Source organism: Grus americana, chromosome 2, assembly GCF_028858705.1.
Source record: "Grus americana isolate bGruAme1 chromosome 2, bGruAme1.mat, whole genome shotgun sequence".
In the NCBI taxonomy this organism is placed as follows: Eukaryota; Metazoa; Chordata; class Aves; order Gruiformes; family Gruidae; genus Grus; species Grus americana.
The window spans coordinates 168,497,686-168,516,062 of NC_072853.1; the positions used below are offsets into that span (position 1 = coordinate 168,497,686).

At 47.7% G+C, this 18,377-nt stretch overlaps 1 protein-coding gene across 24 annotated transcripts in view; it reads right to left on the reverse strand.

The window, feature by feature from the left end:
- MAP4 (microtubule associated protein 4) overlaps positions 1–18,377 on the reverse strand; it is a 165,532-nt gene that overhangs the window by 32,614 nt on the left and 114,541 nt on the right. The gene's annotated exons all lie outside the window — the stretch shown is intronic.

Sequence of the window (18,377 nt, forward strand, 5' to 3'; positions counted from 1 at the left end):
TCTGTATTACAGCTACGCAGTGGCGGATGCCCGCACTGTACACAATTAATCGTATGTCTTCTTGAAGCCAAGGCCTGATTATGAATAACTATATATAGTTTTCCTAACCATAAGGAGAAAAAACCCCCCACCCTCCTCCTCCTCCTCCAAACCAAACCTCTCCCGCCATCCTGTGACTTGCAGCCTAGAGACTCCTCGCTTGTCCAACGGCTTTTTAGCCCACGTAATCATTTAACATTAGACTGGCAGGGCAACGGAGGTTGGAACGGATGTCTGGAGGTCAATCCCCCACTCAAAGCAGGTTCAAATTATACCAGATTGCTCAGGGCTTTGTCCAGTCATATTCTGAGCATCTCCAGGGAAGGAGATTCTGCATCTTCAGGCTTCTGCTCCAATATTTGATTAGCCTCACGGTAAAAAAAAGAAGAAAAACCCTAAAATAAAAAAACCACAATTCACAAATTTCTGGCACAGGATTTTTTACAGCTTCACTGTAAAGTGCTCACCAGCATCACTTGCTTTCATCTGCTCCTGCTATTTGCACTTGATGACCCATATTCTTACACCGGAAAAACTGAACAGTCTTCTCTTGTTCACAATTTTTATGTCATTCATGACTTTATGGCCAGTAATCACAACCATCTCCCTCTCCAAGTCCTCTCTCTCTCCCAGGCTAAAGAGTCTTAGTTTATTCGGCCATTCCCCATACGAACTTCTCTAATACGATGCCTTTAGTTATCATACTGCTAGTTCTATCGCAGCCTTTCTGAGGCAGAGGACAACATGCGGATTTACACATCCTATTCAGGATGAAAGTGCATCCTGAATTTATAAATTGATATATTTTTTTTCTAGTTTGTTCTCTCTTCCCTTCCAAATTCCTAGAACTCCAACTGCCGGAGGAAAGTCACACACAAGCATCCTTCTGACATCTAGGAAGTCCTTGCACCGGCAGCGTTACCGCTCCTCCTCTACACGAACAGAAACCAAACCATCAGGGTTACAGCTTGCGCGAGGCGCCGCGGAGCCGGAACCCGAGAGGAGAGCAAACACAGACCTGCAAGTCTTTCAGATCCCTTCGCAGTCGGTTTTGCGGTAACAGCTCTCTCGTGAAAGCTGTTACTGTGGGGGAAAAAACCAGGCGCTAAGTCTGAAAAGCTTTACTGTTCGCATTTCCTTCCCTGAAGGAGTGAAATTAGGAAAAAGTTCTTATAGAAACATACCCGTGAGTACCTTTGTGAAGTTAAACCATGTTACTGCATTGTTTTATAAATCACGGAACTCAGAATAAAAGCCTGCGTGCCCGTGTTTCTCAAATGTCACGCAGCAGCTCATGCAAGAATAAGCATTCCCAAAAATTCATTCTCGGCGTCAGGAGGACGAGGTGCAGACCCCAGTGTGACACAGCTCAGGCTCACCTCGGAAGGCCAAAAGCAAGTATTTCTGTCGTCTGCGGTAAGCGAAAGCTCCAGTGAAGACAAAGGCCAGCAGTGATGACATGCTGTGCATCTGGAAGACTGTTAACGATATTACATCTTGTTTTCCTTTCTCCCCTTTATTCACTAATTAAACGAGCGTTTCAGTGGGGACCTGAGGCTGTAGCACTTAAATCCTCTCCTCTCCCACTCGGGAAGGTGTTAGCCCCCATCTCACGGGGTCTGTATCTGAATGCAAAACCTGCTGCAATCAAACGCTGCTCAACGAGCCCAGGCGCTCGTCTTCCACGTCCCCAGCAAGGGACGTTTAGCAGGCTGAGCTGAACCAAAACACCACTCAATGAAACAGCTCCATAATTCTCATAGGGATTAAGAGTCATCAACTGAAAATCCATTAAGAGAACTGGATTAAGCAATAAGGCAATGCCCATCTCTACTCTCCCTCTGAAACGTAAACAACCTCGGAAACAAAACCAGACCACGTCAAATGCGGCTTTTGCCAGAAACGCTGCAGAGAGGCACGAGCTCGCTCTTGTTCATCCATCACCACCCAGAAGCTGCTGCTCCACCATAAAAATCACCATCAATTAAAGCCTTTTTGTTTAAGGCTCTTAAGACAAAACTACCTACAAATGTAAGAGGTTTCGATTTAAGCAGAAATACAACTCTCATCTGCTTTCTCCTCTCCAGGAGAGGAACGCCAGGGAAGAAACACCACTTGAATTCCTGTTTCCCTCTGTCCCTAAGGCTGGTCTGAACGCTGATGAAACCTCAGAGCATCTCCAGGTGGCCGCTCAAGCTTGGGCCGGGGGATGCCGGGTATTTTCACTATCTGGAGACATCAAACTGCAATTCCACACCCTTCAAAATGCAAAACAATGACAAGCACGATCCCACCTCTAAACACTTAAGCACAAAGATGAGATCTTACCAATGATCCAACTAGTCCAACATCAAATTCTTGCATGTCATCTGATATCAACAACAAGCCACGGAGAAGCCAGTCTGAGAGGTCTTTCTAACCTTGTATCTGTTGATATACCACTGGCCTTGGACTTGAAGCACGACATTTTATACGCTTTTATCCTAACCAGCATACCCTGAGGACCACCTGTAGAAATTCCCATTCTTTAATTCCTGCCAGGAATTTTCAGGGATGAGCAGTGCACGGCCACAAACCACATCCCACGCCAGACCGGCACGTGCTGCCCTCCACCCGTCTTCGGCTGCTGAACTTCTCCTGCTCTTCTCCCCGGAGAAAGGGGAAGAGGAAAGTTTGTGCACCTGCTCCAAACCTCTCTTTCGAGGGTGGTCTCCCTCGAACGGCCAGTAGGTTTTGCTATTTTTAAGAAAGATGTTATGGAAGAGGGAACCCATCTGATTTCAATAACAATTACAACACTTCCAGCATCAATTTTAAACTCGGTCCCCGAGAGATGCCAATGTTTATTTTACATTTAAGGCTGAACATGGATACACTAAGTAAGAATTTCACTGAAGTATCCCCAGCCCGTATCAGGCACCGTTTATCCCCAGCCTCTTCCCCTTCCCCTCCTTCCTGCAGCCTGCAATCCTTTCCTTCTTCTCTTTCTCATCAAAAGCATGATTTCATCTGGCAAGGAACCTTGTCAGCAAGCCACCATCCACACCGCTGACATGACTTGGACAATATCGTTAGTCCATTATGAGGGTAGCTGGGCTGATATTTCCTAAGCCCATAATTAGCTTTAATCTGTGTAAACCTGAGACGATACGCTATCCCAGCCCAACTCAGTCCTGTTGGGAGTCTCGGATTCTATATTTACCTAAACCACAAAGCGTTCAGCTGCAAAAAGACCTGCAGGAGGTGCAGAAGTTACGCTGGATTGCACACCTTGCTCACGGATTTAGAAAGAAACACGAGTCAGAAAATCGAGACAATTTTTCTGATGCATATACCGAACTGCTGAGGTGACAGTCCCGACCGAGTGTGGGCCAGCAGAGCCTGGAATTTCTGGTATTTCAGAGCAGAAAATATTTAAAGTTAGAGGAAATGCAAAGAAAATGAGAAAAGGCAGCAGGCGACGGCAGTGGTGAATGACATCGCTCACCTAAGTGATCCTGTCGGAGGTGACATATTAGGGACGTGCAATAAATCACACAACAGCTTATACACACCGTGACCGTGAATTAAATCTATTGTTCAGTGCAGGAAACAACGCGACCGCTTGTTCTGGTGAGAATCTGCAGCGACTGCTGATGAAATAAGGGACCAGAAGGAATTCTGCAGCTCTGATCAGGATTCATCTGCAGCCAGGATTCTCCTTGCTTAAAACACCTGCGTGGGTACGCGGGAGGTTGGAAGGGGTATGCCTCTGACAATTTATAGAATGAAATTAAACTAAATGTGTCACCATACTAACACCCCACCACCTGCAAGAAAGTCATATTTTATGTACAATTCCAGGTCCCCTTAAAAAACCAGGAGTAGTAGAGGTTTAGCAAAAAAAACCAGCCACACCCTGGCTGGGCAGGAGCGAGGAAATCTACTTTTGGCAGAAGTTCTGAGAGATGTCATTCAAATGATTAGAATCAGGCTGGACAATTCTTTCAAGAATTCTTAGCATGAAAAAAGGTGCGACGATACGCGTCGTTACCCTGAATGTAAGTGCTAAGCTCAGAGCGAACCGATAGGAAAAGCAGAAAAACAGAGGCACTAACGAGGAGAAGGAAAAACCCATTTCCATCAGCGAAACCAGACGTGCTGGCCGGTTCGGACGCTTTGCCTGGTGACTGGAAGGAGACCTGCGAGGTCAATGCCAAGACCGAAGCAGGGGAAGTCGATAAGGATATGAATGGGTAATTTAGCCGTGAATAAAATGCAAAGGACAGGTTTAGAATCAGTTCCACACTTAGAGCCGAGCCTGCTTGCTTGGTTGAGTTGTTCCTATTATAACCGCCTCTCTGCTTAGTAACAGGGGAGAGGAACCAAAAGCTCATCACAGAAAGTCAAAGCATTTCAGAAACATCCAAGGAATCTTAATCTGTTTTCTCTTGCATTCCAAAAGTTATTTCTAAGCTACACATATATAAAGCAAAGAAAACATTTTATTGTTTCTACTGCTATGGCTTCATCCAGGAGAGAATAAATGCCGAGCTGATTTCTTACGGAGGCACTGTATGCGACAGAACAAACCAAACCTCACCTAACCAGCTGGTGATTTTGGAGAAGAGAGTAAAAAAGAAGTTACCACTCTGTCATATTCTTGCCCAGGAAAGCTTGCAAGCTGCCAACTTGGATTTTACTGCATCAGGTCACGCTCAGACCTACGGTTATAAGGATGATAAACTAGCTTTTGAAATAAAGATTGCGAGGGCACAAAATTTTAAACCTTAACAAAATCTTGGTAATACAAATCAGCCATCTGCAAAGAGCAACCCAACCAGAAGACCCCGAGCGTTCGTATCTTCCAGTGACCTTTACATCACTGATGCTCAGCCCCTCTGGGGAAAACATGTCAATCCACTTCAGATTATGTTTTAAATGTGGTTCTGATTTAAAAATCCCACATATCCATGTTTTGAAATTGGTCGCCTCTTCAGCTCGACAGAATTTGCCAGCCTAGCCTAACCTGGTTTCCTGGTTGTCCAAAATACGAACCTCCCTGCTAATTTCCCTCGTTACAATTAAACTTCAGCCGCAGAGCGGATGACAGCAAACCCCACCACCCCAGAAATTCCGTGACATGAAAGGTGTGCACAAATATGGGACATTTCTTCCCCCCCCCCGATTTGTTGCCAACATCGCGTTTCCTCGTGCCGCGTCCGAGTTGCGGAGAAGTCTGACGAGCCTGTCGTGCAAGTACGGAATTGCGCAGGCAAACGCGCGGCTGCAGAGCTGCTGCTCGCGCCCGAGCACCCACATCTCCGGGGTCTCCCCCAGCTGCGGCTCGCAGCCAGGGGCTCGCTGCATCGCTCCGGCGACTCTCAACAGGAGAGCCGGTGACTCCTGCCTGCGCAAAAGGACTCGACATCTCTGTTCGGGCTCCGAAGGACCCATGTCTGCCATCCATGCCTCGCTGCCACCAAAACTGACACTACTTCATCTCACGACTGCCGGAGTTATTTAAAATCTGCGCACCAAGCAGACTGTAAGGACCAAGGTAATGCTGAGATAACGGCCAGGGAAGGAGAGAAGATGTGTTGGCACTTCGGAGCGGGGAGGTTTGCATCGCCAGAGCTGCCCTCTACAGATCTCTGACCCCGAGTCCGGGACGTTGAAGCATCTCAGAGAAATTATTAGAGAAAAGCACGACTCGAATTAGAGACAGAAGACGATTCCGTTACCGACGGCTGGAAGAAGGATGGTGATTAGAGCCTGGCGCAGGCAGCCGGGAGCCCAGGGACTGACCATTGGGTGTCACTAACGCACCGCACAACCGGGGAAGAGCGCTCGCATCACTGCTCTCCTAGCACAGCACCTTGCTCCCGCTGCCTCGCCACGCTCGCTGCTGCCCAGAGCCCGGCTCGTCAGCCCAAACGAAGCGCTTCGGAGCTCTACCTCTCCCCACCTGCACGTTACTCTCCCCTCTCACACCGGGGTATTACGATTTCAGGTTTTATATTAGTCCTCTGAAGGTTTAAGCAAACCAGACGGCTACAAAAGAAGCCATCGGATGCAAAAATTCTCATGCAAGTCGCTTGTCTTTATTCCCTGACACATTGTCTTTCCTCTTCCCGTGCAATGCTCTCGTTAATACGGGCAACAGACAAAGCACACAGACCATCCTCGCACCCAAAATCTGGGGAAAAAAAGGAGGTTTATTGCTGGCTGAGGCTGGCAAGAGGGACGGAGATGTTGTTCCAGGCTGGAGAACAAAGATTAACTACTCTTCTCACAGATTTTAAATCCGGGAAGACTGACCTCATACATCACAGCACTATCGAAACAACAGAACACTACAAAATAAAACAAGCTGCTATTGACGCTCAGCAACGGGAAAGACTCCATTGTAGCCGGGCTTTTGGGAAAGAGGTTCCAGAAAGCGATGGGGAAATTCCACTTGGAATGTCAGCACCGAAACCGTTAGGAAGAGCATCACTACAGAAACCCTGCTACCCATCTCCTCTTGCCAGCCCCCTCAAAGAGAAATACCAAAAGGTGCTAAAAAGCTTCAGGGAAAAGCACAACCCGCAGATCTTTTAGCACAGGTTGGAAGGTTTTGACTTTGGCAATGCCCTCGCTGAACAATACAGCCTGCAAATGAGATGGGGAGCCACGCTGGCCAAGGGAGGGGCAAGCGGGCGCCAAAGAGAGCCCGATCACCCGCGAGGAGACAACAGATTTTACAAGCTCTTCGTCAGGTTTAGGATCCCACAAGCAATTCAGGGCTGGTGCTGCAACAGACGCTGTGGAACCAGCCAGGCAATTGGGTTTTTTTACATTTTTTCCTCCATTTTTGTCTATCCAAAAATACATCCTTTGTTCTAACTACCGGAACCTGAACCGTGTCGGTCTTTTCAGGTGTCCTGAGCCGCCCACCCTCTGCCCGCAGTCTGTAAAGTCAGTTAGCCGCTTCCTAGCTACTGCCTGCTCACTCCCCAGGGAGGTAAAAATTAGCAACATACCATCACGTGGCAAATCTCCTTGCTTGGGAGCCGGAGAGCTCTGCACATCGCTGACCTCGATTTCTTTTCTTTCCAGTGGAGCAGTTTTGCTGGATTCCATCTCGGTGCATTTGCTTTTCGGAGAATCAAACCCAGCAGCTCCATCGGTGGCATTTCTCTTCTCCCTCTTCACCGCCGCCTCCTCCCTCTCTTTGTCCTGGCCGCTGATTTCAGGGATTTGCTCCAGCTTGCTGTGATACAAACCCGGGCTGCTCAGCTCTTTCTTGACCGAGTTGCTGCCGCTGTTCCACTCCTCTCTCTTCTTGGCAGCCGGCTCCTCTGCCAGGAGGGACTGATGCTCCTTCACCACCAGGCTGGGCAGCCCTGCACGGCTCTGCTCGGGACCCGAGCTGCAGACAGATGTTTGCTCTTCTGACACGGTCATTGACCTCTTCATCGGGGCGCCCGGCTTTCTGGCCGTGGGGCTCGAGCCCTGGGTCAGGCTGCTATTAGGAGAGAGCAGACCAGTAGCGACGTCCTCTCTAAGCACCGGCTCAGGGTATTTATCAGCCAGGTTAAGGGTTAGGGGCACCGACAAGTGAGAGCACTCTGACATTGCACGCCTCATCGCCTTCCTTTGGTGGGCAGCCCTGTTCAGAAAATTGCTGTCGTCTGCACAGCTCAGCTTGTCTTCCATCTCTTCCTCCATTTCAGCGGCATTATTAAAGTAACTACTTTTGGAGTCATCTTGTGCAAGCTCTACGGTGGTCGTTGGAGGTTCTGGCTTAGATGCCGTCGAGGAAGAAGCAAATCCGCTCTGCACATAGTTGTCGTTTACCACCCCAATTACACAATAGCTGGGGGCTCCATCTTTTTTCACGGTTGCTTCTTTAGACCCCGAATCGTTAGGCAGGATAGGGTGGAAATTTGGATTCCAGACACTGATTTCCTGTTCCTTCACGTATTTGCCGGGATCGCTCTCCGACACGGACAGATTGGGCAGGTTTGGGTCTGGCTGGCATTTGGTCTCCATCCCAGCCTTACCGGCTGCCTTCTCCTGGTCGGTGATGGCTTCATTTTTACCCAGCCCAGGACCAGGTTTTTCAGCTCCTGCCTGTCCCACATGAAAATCTGTAGTTTTAGGGTTTGCGAAGTTCCCTTCTGCAGAAGGAAACGTTTCAGAAATCAAAGACCAGCTCTCAAGGTGACCTGCAGCTGCCTGGTATTTTCTGCCTTGCACCTCAATTTCTCTTTTGTCTTTCTGAGCTATTTTTAGCTCTTTGTCTAGTTTTCCTTCAAAGAAGCAGAGCTTGTCCTCATCCGTGAAGCCAGCGTTCTTAACGAGCCCATCCTTAATCGGTCCCCCTGAGTTTACATTCAAGCCAATCTCATTAAGCTTCCCCTCAGTCCTCTGCCATTCGAATTCAGTTTTGCCGAAGTCTTTCGGGGACTCCATGCAGCGGAAGGCTTCCGAGAAGCTCTCCGTGTTCTTGCTTTTGCACAGCTGGCTGTATTCGGAGAGCGATGCGGGCTGCTTGTTTGAGAGAGACATCTCCGATCGCTCCGCTTCCTCCCGCGGCTGTAAGAGCAGCTCCGAGCGAGCCGAGCTCGCAGGCTGCTGCTGTCGGTGACGACACACCGTGCCCCCTGTGTTCATGACAAAACTCCTTCTCCCCACCCCCTGCCTGCCGCACGCTTTCATTTACTGGATTCTGCCGCTAGTTCAAACGAAAACGTCAGGTTTTATCCTTTTGTAAAAACCGGGAGGAATACACTTCTGTATCAGAAATACCCATCCGTGGCTAGACGCTAGCGGGGGGGGTTAATACCCTCGGCGAAATGATTTTCCTGGGAGCAGCATTTCTTGGGCTGTTACACGTTTTGGGAAATATTGCCGTCTCCTTTTTCACTGTCAAACCCCATTATGATCAATGCGTTTATAAGTGTTAATTCCTGCTGATGAACCACTCTTAGGGATATTTAGGAACTAGGGTCAGCAATTTTCCTCCCCTTAAACAAAACCAAAACACAACCCCCCCCAAACCCTACAGCACAGAATGACCTCTTTCAGCACAAGGGCTTTGTTTTCAGTGAATTTAACATATTCTTTTGGAGTCAACAGTGATCACAAGTGTTGCTGTAATGAGGATTTCACAATTCACAAACCACTGGCACTCACATGAGCAAGCGGACAAAACTGAAAAGGACGAAATGGAACAGGTTAGGAGAGGGTTTGTGGTCCTAAATGCTGTACACTTGATTTTTATTTTTATTTTTGAAATGTGGACATTTCTTACAATATTTTTGAGCTGCATTTTTTCTATTGCACTTAATGCACGCCCAGCATTTCACACGTCGTGTCAATCTATTCAAAACCAGTCTCAACACATATTAAGCGCAGTACCGGGCCACCCTGCAAACCCCCCTGCCCAGCATCCTTGACAAGGCTTTTCTAGCTGCAACTCGCGGTTTGGACGCTGTTTCCCTGGTTAAGCTGGGAGCCCACCCGAGCGCGCTGAAGATTGCTCCTAGCCACTCGGCCACCAGCGCCCGGATCCCTGCTACTGCATTAGCACCGAACTGCAGAGGCGTCTTTTTTTCTTAAGCGCCTGGTACAGATTAATCCTCAACTAAGGGAAATTTTCTTCTTTGAACCGGGGTTACAATACTTTACAGGCACCAGTATACTCCAGCCCAGGAGAAAAATGTTGTCCTTATAGCTGAAGCAGTTAAAGGACTCCCTGCTATAGTTTAACTGAGCATAAATGTATTTTTACACCCAGAGATTGCAAGCTACACTACGCCCCCTGAATTTAACCTGCTGCTGAGAAATGCTACAATCCACACATTTATCTACTTGTATTTAAGCTTTGGATTTAAGACACTGCTATATTTAAAAACAATGACTAAGGAACTGTAAGTTATCTGAATCTTTCATGACACCCTCTAATTAACCAGAATAGTTCCACCCACAAGCTTCTTTTCTCAAAAGGCCTCAACAATTTTTCTGTACTTTAAAATATTCATAGGTGCCTCGCTAGCGGAAAACGGGACCTCAGCTCCAGGCTTGCATTCCCTCCTGTATCCGAGGTAGGACTGATGTTTGCCAGCGCCTGCTCACTCTAAGAGCATTCTGTCTGCTCCCCAAACGGCAGGCCCTGAAGTCATCCAACCCATGTCGTTACCATCCAACCCATGTCGTTACCTACCATCCAATCCATGTCATTACCTACCGTCCAACCCATGTCGTCACCTACCGTCCAACCCATGTCGTCACCTACCGTCCAACCCATGTCGTCACCTACCGTCCAACCCATGTCATCACCTACCATCCAACCCATGTCGTCACCTACCGTCCAACCCATGTCATTACTGTTACTCCTCTCTCGCTCCCTCAATTCCAAACCAAGATGTTTCCAGCAAATCTCAATCCATCAGAAATCACTTAACGGCTTCACCAGGATCGAAGGCAAGGTTGTTAAGCCACCTGAAACCACCCAGTAGGTTTTTATTTGAAATTTTTTTTTTTTAAAAAGCAAACACTTACAATAGACAGAGGAGAAAACCCACATTGATTTAGGGGCTGGTGCTTCAGAGCCCAGGATCACAGGAGAGATTTGTATCACGGGAAAGAAGAGCCCGACTCAATGCCAACATACAGCCCGTAACAACCACCACTGCTACTTTATTTAAGAAATGTTTTTAATGCAGGAAGTGAACTGTGTTCAGTACCTGGGATGCTGAGAAGCAGGAGAATGCTTAGCTATGAAAAATCTCTAAAGTGATTGAATCCTTCACCTCTCAGGACATTAATGGACGTAACGTAGAGCTCATATGCTGAGAGCCTTTCAACACCTTCATCCTGCCCACAGCATGCTGTTTCCAGATACCCATTCTCCATTCCAGTGCCCTAGCCTCCACCTCCTCCCAAAAGCCCTTTTTTTCCCTTGGAATTTATTAATATTCTGCCTCTGGAGCTACGCCATGGCGTTGCGCTGAGCTTTTGGCCAGACCAGCATCACCAACACTCGGCACAAACAACCCAGCAGCCCTGACGCCGGAGCTTTGGTCCCAACTCTTCCTTTAGGTTCTGACAAAGCTTACATTTCCTGAAGAATTCTAAGAGAAGCAGCACGAGTCAATGAAGGATACACAGGAAAGGGTGGGAGGACGTTCAGAAAATGAGAGGACTTGGACAGATTTTTGAAAAGCAACTCAAACGAGAAAGGGCTGATGCTAAAGGGGGGCTGGGTTAGAAAGGTAAGTTAGAGACCTCCTGAAAGGAAGCTGTGTTGGGTTTGCATGGCAGGGTTTTGGTAGCGGGGGGGCTACAGGGGTGGCTTCTGTGAGAAGCTGCTGGAAGCTCCCCCTGTGTCTGATAGAGCCAATGCCAGCCGGCTCTAAGACGGGCCCGCCGCTGGCCAAGGCCAAGCCAATCAGCGCCTCTGTGATAACATATTTAAGAAGAAGAAAAACACTTAGAGAGAGAGAGCTTTTGCAGCCGGAGAGAGGAGTGAGAAGATGTAAGAAACTCTGCAGACACCAAGGTCAGTGCAGAAGGAGGGGCAGGAGGAGCTCCAGGCACCGGAGCAGAGATCCCCCTGCAGCCCGTGGTGAAGGCCATGGTGAAGCAGGCTGTCCCCCTGCAGCCCATGGAGGAAGGATGAGGGGGTGTAGAGATTCCACCTGCAGCCCGTGGAGGAAGGATGAGGGGGTGTAGAGATTCCACCTGCAGCCCATGGAGGACCCCACGCCGGAGCAGGGGGAGGCACCTGAAGGAGGCTGCGGCCCGTGGGAAGCCCACGCTGGAGCAAGTTCCAGGCCGGACCGGTGGACCCGTGAAGAGGGGAGCCCACGCCAGGGCAGGTTTGCTGGCAGGACTTGTGACCCCGTGGGGGACCCCACGCTGGAGCAGTTTGCTCCTGAAGGTCTGCACCCCATGAGAGGGACTCCGTGCTGGAGCAGGGGCAGAGTGTGAGGAGTCCTCTCCCTGAGGATGAAGAAGCGGCAGAAACACCGTGAGATGAACTGACCGTAACCCCCATTCCCCGTCCCCCTGTGCCGCTGAGGGGGGGAAGGTTGAAGCCGGGAGTGAAGTTGAGCCCGGGAAGATGGGAGGGGTGGGGGGAGGTGTTTTAAGAGTTGATTTTATTTCTCATTCCTCTACTCTGTTTTGCCTAGTAATAAATCAGATGAATTCCCTCTCTAAGTTTGGTCTGTTTTGCTCGTGACAACAATTAGTGAGTGATCTCTCCCTGTCCTTATCTCGACCCACAAGCATTTCGTTATGCCTTTTCTCCCCTGTTTGGTGAATGAGGGGAGTGAGAGAGCGGCTCTGGTGGGCACCTGGCCTCCAGCCAGGGTCAACCCACCACAGAAGCCCATCCACTGCTTCTACCCTTAGTTCAACTTCGAGGAAGAATTCATACTCTTCAGGTGTCAAATTTGGGGGTTCACAATCCTTTCGGCTCTCCACCATCTTTCTTTTCAAGAACGTGTCAGGTCATGGCAGTGAAATAGTTATAAGCTCTTGGGAGTCAGACCCTGCTCTAGCTCTGGACGTTGAGATTCACCGACAGCCTGGAGCTTCTCTCAACCTTCCAGTGGCGAGACAGCAGCCTGTTTCACGGGGAGAAAGGTTTTATTTTGCCTGTTCACATCCTCTTAGCATCATTAAATCCTGTCTTTTCTTACAGGTGCAGGTGACACGAATGAGCCTGTCGGGGAGGCTGAGCCCGTACAGCGCACGTCCCAGTACCAACGTCAAACACATCTGTAGTCATTTAGCTGAGCTCCTTAGATATATTTTGATGCTTATATCGTTTCTCTGAACATGAGCATTTTCCAAGGGAAGACATACCCATGCGCTGAAGAATCTGCAAAGAATCCGTACCCACTCCACTGGGCTTTGCCAGGTAAAACCGGCCGCCCGGGCCGAGAGCGTGCCAATAACCAGAGCAGACCGAGATCACTACATCAACACGTCACGACTAATACCCAATCTGCAAGCTTCCAGCCTCAGCAGATGAATCAGCCTAGTGTTTCTATTTTTGCTTCACTCCCCAAGCTATTACTTATCCCTTCTAATGCCTTTGCTTTTTTTTTTTTTTTTTTTAATCTAACGCAATCGTTTCTGTGCAATCCTTTGCACTGGTTTCTAAGGCAACATCACTCTCCAGGATGATGAGCTACTCCTTACCAGCATCTCCAACTAACGTGATCTCTAATTAAGTGTTATTACCAACAACAGCCAGTGATCGGACTGACCAGAACCGTCAAGGATACGCTCTGTCTATAAAAGCCAAGACCGTAAAACTGCAATTTATACACTCGCTCGTCCGTATGTTCACACACACACACGTTGTGCTGCTCAAACGCTTGCTGCGTGTAAAACAAGCAGCAACAGATGAAGCCTCAAGTCTGACACTACCTGCTGAACTTTGATTTCACCTACGCTTCATTTCATCTCGCAGTCTGGAAGAAGCCAGGCTAAAGGACAAAAAGGCGAAGCAGAATATGTCGTACTCTGGCCACCATAGCTTCGCACTACAAGTTTAGCATTTAAAAGGTGCGGAGCTGCACGAGTCTCATGTTTTATAGGTCAGGGCACTTGCAGATCAAATTCCATTTATTTTAGAATCGACATATAATACATTAAAAATCCTAGTGATCAGCCAAAACCAGAATTAAAAAGCACTCCAACTCAAAATATTGGCTATTGCAGGAGTATTTGATAGCAGAAACTGAAAAGAGGCAAAGCAAAGTCAACCGAACAACGTGCAAGCAATGAACTACCAGCAGCAGCAAGGAAAGATGAGGCTTGAAATTCAGATATCCCCCGAAAATTAATCATCATCCCTACGGAAACGTGTTCAACATTCCTAACCTGGCAGAATTTACAAACAGAAGTACATTTGTTTCGTTCCCAGCTTTTCTTGAAAAATCAGTGTGTCAAGGATGAGCGGGAATATAAAATAAAGGAAGAAGCCAAAACTTAGGAAGTGCTAGCCAAAGGTTATGGGGTGCCAGCTGAAAATGAGAGCTGCTGCATGAGACCGCCCAGCATCAACATAACACAGTACAAAACCGACCAACCACAAACATACAAGAGTAAAAACGTAGAGGAAAAGCAGACAACAGCGAAGTTCTCTTGGTGCTTCATCAACACGTTTAGTTCTGACATGAGAACTGGCTGGTGCCCTCGCTTGGCTTCCGTTTCCCTCCCACACCTACCTGGGATAAATACCAGGTCTGTCTTAACGCAGAGGCTGCAATACGATGTTATTCCGACCATTTCAAAAGCATTATTGAAGTACCACCGTCGTTACGAGGTACTTGTCCACGGCTGCGCTCGTGGTGACGGTTTCAGGTAGGATGGATGCGGTTAGCCCGCTGGCCCATCGCGTTCACGTAGCCGATTAGCTCGTATTAGACAAACCCAATTACAGTTTGGGCTCCCACAGGAGAATTACAGATGGTATGTGAATGAAAGGTTACTGCGGAAATGCTAAACCAACTTAACGTTATAATGACACCAGTATAACGGAAACCAGTCGGGAAAAGAAAATATTTAGAGAGAGGGCTTCATTGTGGCTGTAGAAGAAAAGCAAATACTGTCATTAAGCAGGGACGGCATTTCTTGCTTTTAAACGTACCTTATTTACACACAAGGGATTAGGAGCTGTCATACTGAGAACTATGGACTGTGTTACACACGGCGACTGCGCCAATGGGCTGCACAGACAGCTTGTCATCGGCTCCGCCGAAAGGACGGGCGCTGGAAGGGTGCCTGCAGAAGGCAGCGGCAGAGATTGCGATAGAAGCTTTTGAGGAAAGAGGGAAACTAAGCGTCAGATGACCACTCCAGCAGGCCCCTCCAGTCCACGTTTGGGAGAATAATTCAGAAGCATCGCTGCCTAGACCACAGCGTGGTTGTGCAATAGCTCGTTACTCTGCCAGCGCCAAAGCCCACGGCATTAAGTACTGGAGCATCCCTCTAACAGACAGAACGGAGATGGACGGCCCTTTCCTGAAGAGCTTACACAAATCAAAACCTGTAAGACTACAAAACCCAAAACACTGAAACAAATTAATTTCTTTTTTTAAAATAGACTATTTTTTAAGGACAGACTGGAGAAAAAAGAAATAATCTTTTGACAGTCCCAATGTCAACATACAGCTTGAGGAGTGTCGTGGTTCAGCCCCAGCCGGCAGCCAAGCACCACGCAGCCGCTCCTCACTCCTCCCCTCCTGGTGGGATGGGGAGGAGAATGGAAAAAAAAGCCTCGTGGGTTGAGATAAAGCCAGTTTAATAGGATAACAAAGGAGGAGAATAATAATAATGGTAATAACAATACTAACAATAATAATAAACCAAGCGATGCACAAATGCAATTGCTCACCACAACGGTGGGGAAAAACCCAACCACCCCCGATGCCCAGCCGGTTTCCGAGCAGCGATCCCACCTCCCGGCCAGCTTCCCCCGTTATATCCGGAGCAGGACGTTACGTGGCAGGGAACATCCCTGTGGGCAGTCCGGGTCAGCTGGCCCGGCTCCGCTCTCCAGCTTCGCGTGCCCCGGCAGGGCCTGGGAACTGAAAAGTCCTGGACTTGGTGCAGACACAGCAACTACCCAGCAACAGCTACAACATCCGTGTGTTATCCACGTTATTCTCATCCTAAACCCAAAACACGGCACTGTACCAGCTACTAGAAAGAAAATTAACTCTATCTCAGCCGAACACCAGGACAAGGAGTAAAGGGAAGAGGGATGCTAGCGGTAAACCTGAATCGAACGGCTCAACGCTGGATGCATGAAACCTTCCGTTATTTCCCCTGTTAACCACCCCTCAGCATCGGATCCCCAGCCCTGCATCAGCCAGGGCACCTGCTCGAAGGGCAGACTTTAGAACCCTGCTTTTTATCCATCAGTCCCAATTTTAGTTTTAACACAAGTAGCGGCATAAAGGCTCAGTCACATTTTAAATGCCGATAATGTCCGATATGTTTTGGTTATCATCTCAGCTGCCTCCCAACATTAAAAGGTATAAAATAATTTTCCAGAAGAATCTGGGGCAGCTCTTACAATGACAACAACAAAAATGAGAAGCTGAAATAAATCCTAGAGATGGATAAGGGATTAAATTTAAATTGCACGAAGAGCCCTACATCCAACGTTTCTTAACTTTAAGCTGCAAAGTCAAAATTAGAAAAAAAAATATAAAAATTAAAGAAGTTTGCAGGCCTAGTTTATAAAAGATACACACGACTTCCGTCAGTGAGAGAAATCTGCAGCATCACAGTTGCCATGACTCCCAAGGGAGCTGTATCACAGAGCTGGTACCTATTTTAGCAGTACATACAGGAGCTGATGCATTTCGGAAAGCCGTCCTGTTATTCTAGAACACACGCAGTGTTAGACACGGAGCCTGGCTAAAGAGGTTTCAGTTACTAAACTTCAGCAAAAGATCCTCCAAAATATCTACATGCGCTATTCCAATACTAGATCGCCGACTGCCCACAACCAAGAAAAATAGCTTACATGGGCAGATATTAGATGTTGCAGAGTATGAGCTTCACAGTCCTGCCTGAGAAATACAGATGAAGTGTCAGGCAAGTTCTGGTGACAGGTAAAAACAAAAATCCTTTGAGCAGTGAACTGCTATCCTAACGGGAAGATAAACTGGCACGTACGAGGTCTGTACAGTCCACGGCCCCGTCAGCTTAGTGAAGTCTGGACTACAACCATTCGCATGATCTCCCGGATCCCTTTAGCTCCTTCTCTGCCCAATAAACAAGCACACTCACGTTCACGGTCTTGAAATCTCAACACCTTCCCTTCATTGATTTCTGGCTTGAACTTGCGTTCAACTGATGCATGAGTTCACAGTCTCACCCTGGGATCCAGCCTAAGGCACTTCCACACCAGTTGTGCCAACTCAGGGATTCAGTCTGGGTTTTGCTGGCACTTTGCAACTCACTGAACAGCCACTGCATTAGGAGCTGGGCAGCGGATGGAAAGAGAGACGAGCCTCGGTAACGTATCTGGATGGCAAAGCAAATCCGCTTCCCTGCTAACGACCGCAACTCAGGCTTTGTCACTCAGCCCAGATGTTGCACGGTCACCATGAGACTGCCCGAAGCGATGCCGGGGGCTTAAACTGCCGTAGGAATGTGTCAACCAACATTTCCAAAACAAGCTCGGTCATTCAGAGCCTCTCTTAAAAAAAACCAAGCGTGAGTCTATGAAGCGCTGAAAGGATGAAAGCAACTGAATATTATTAAAGTCCTGTGCAAACTTAGGTCAGGCCAACTTATAGATGTGAAATATGTATCGACTTACTCACACGCTGATGCGCTACTCTGAGCCAGGAATCCTTCAACTTCGTACACGCTTTACCTGTGCAAAATGTTCAGGAGGAGCTTTCCTTTTTTTGCATGGATCTGCTACTAAAACTCTGCTCCCTTGAATACAGCAGTTAGGAAAGGAAAAGAAAGACTTCTAGCAGACAATGGAAAAGCTTTAAAGAATTATTTTTAAAAAAAGATGCTGCCTTTAGCTTTCCCTTTATTTTGTAGCATCATGCACCAAAGAACATTACTTCTGCAGGCACAAGTTCATGCAGAGAACACCACTTTCACTAAAATAGAACTACTTCAGGTTATGCAACACTCATTAAAATTACAAAACCTCTCAAAAACCTGACCAGCATGTTAAGGCGCACTTGAGCTCTATGTTTGTTAAGTTAGTGGCTGCATCATGCAAACTGGCAGCAAGGAACTCCGCAGAAATAGAAAGAGGAACAAACTTTCATGCCTGATGACAAGGCAGAAACTAGGAGCACCTAAGGGCATGGAAAAACTTCCCCAGCCCGCTTCAGCAGGCTGGAATTCACAGAGAAGATGCCAATCCTTTCTGAGGAAGGTTTAGAATGAGCAAAAGTACAAGAATATTTTTTATCGCATCTCTATCCATACGATATTCTCCATTTCAAAATTCCTATGAACTTCATTAAATTCTATGAAATTAATTCCATCTCATTTCCTATGAGTCCAGGGATCTCGTTCCCTGGACAACAGCCAGGGTAAACAGTCCAAACCGCTTCCCAGTCCATCCATAGTCTCAACAGAGAGATAAAGTCTTAAAATCTATAGCAGTCCCACTATTGTTTTGTTACAGCTCTGCTTTAGTAAAGATCATTATTCTAGAAGGAAGCACATTTTGTAGATGTAGCGGTTCAAGGTAGCTTAAGAAAAAGTCATTAACCAATCGCAGGAGGAAAAGTAGATGGTTGCAGTCAGCCTGAGGTAGGATTAAACCCAAACCCTGCAACACGACAGCGATCGAGAACGTT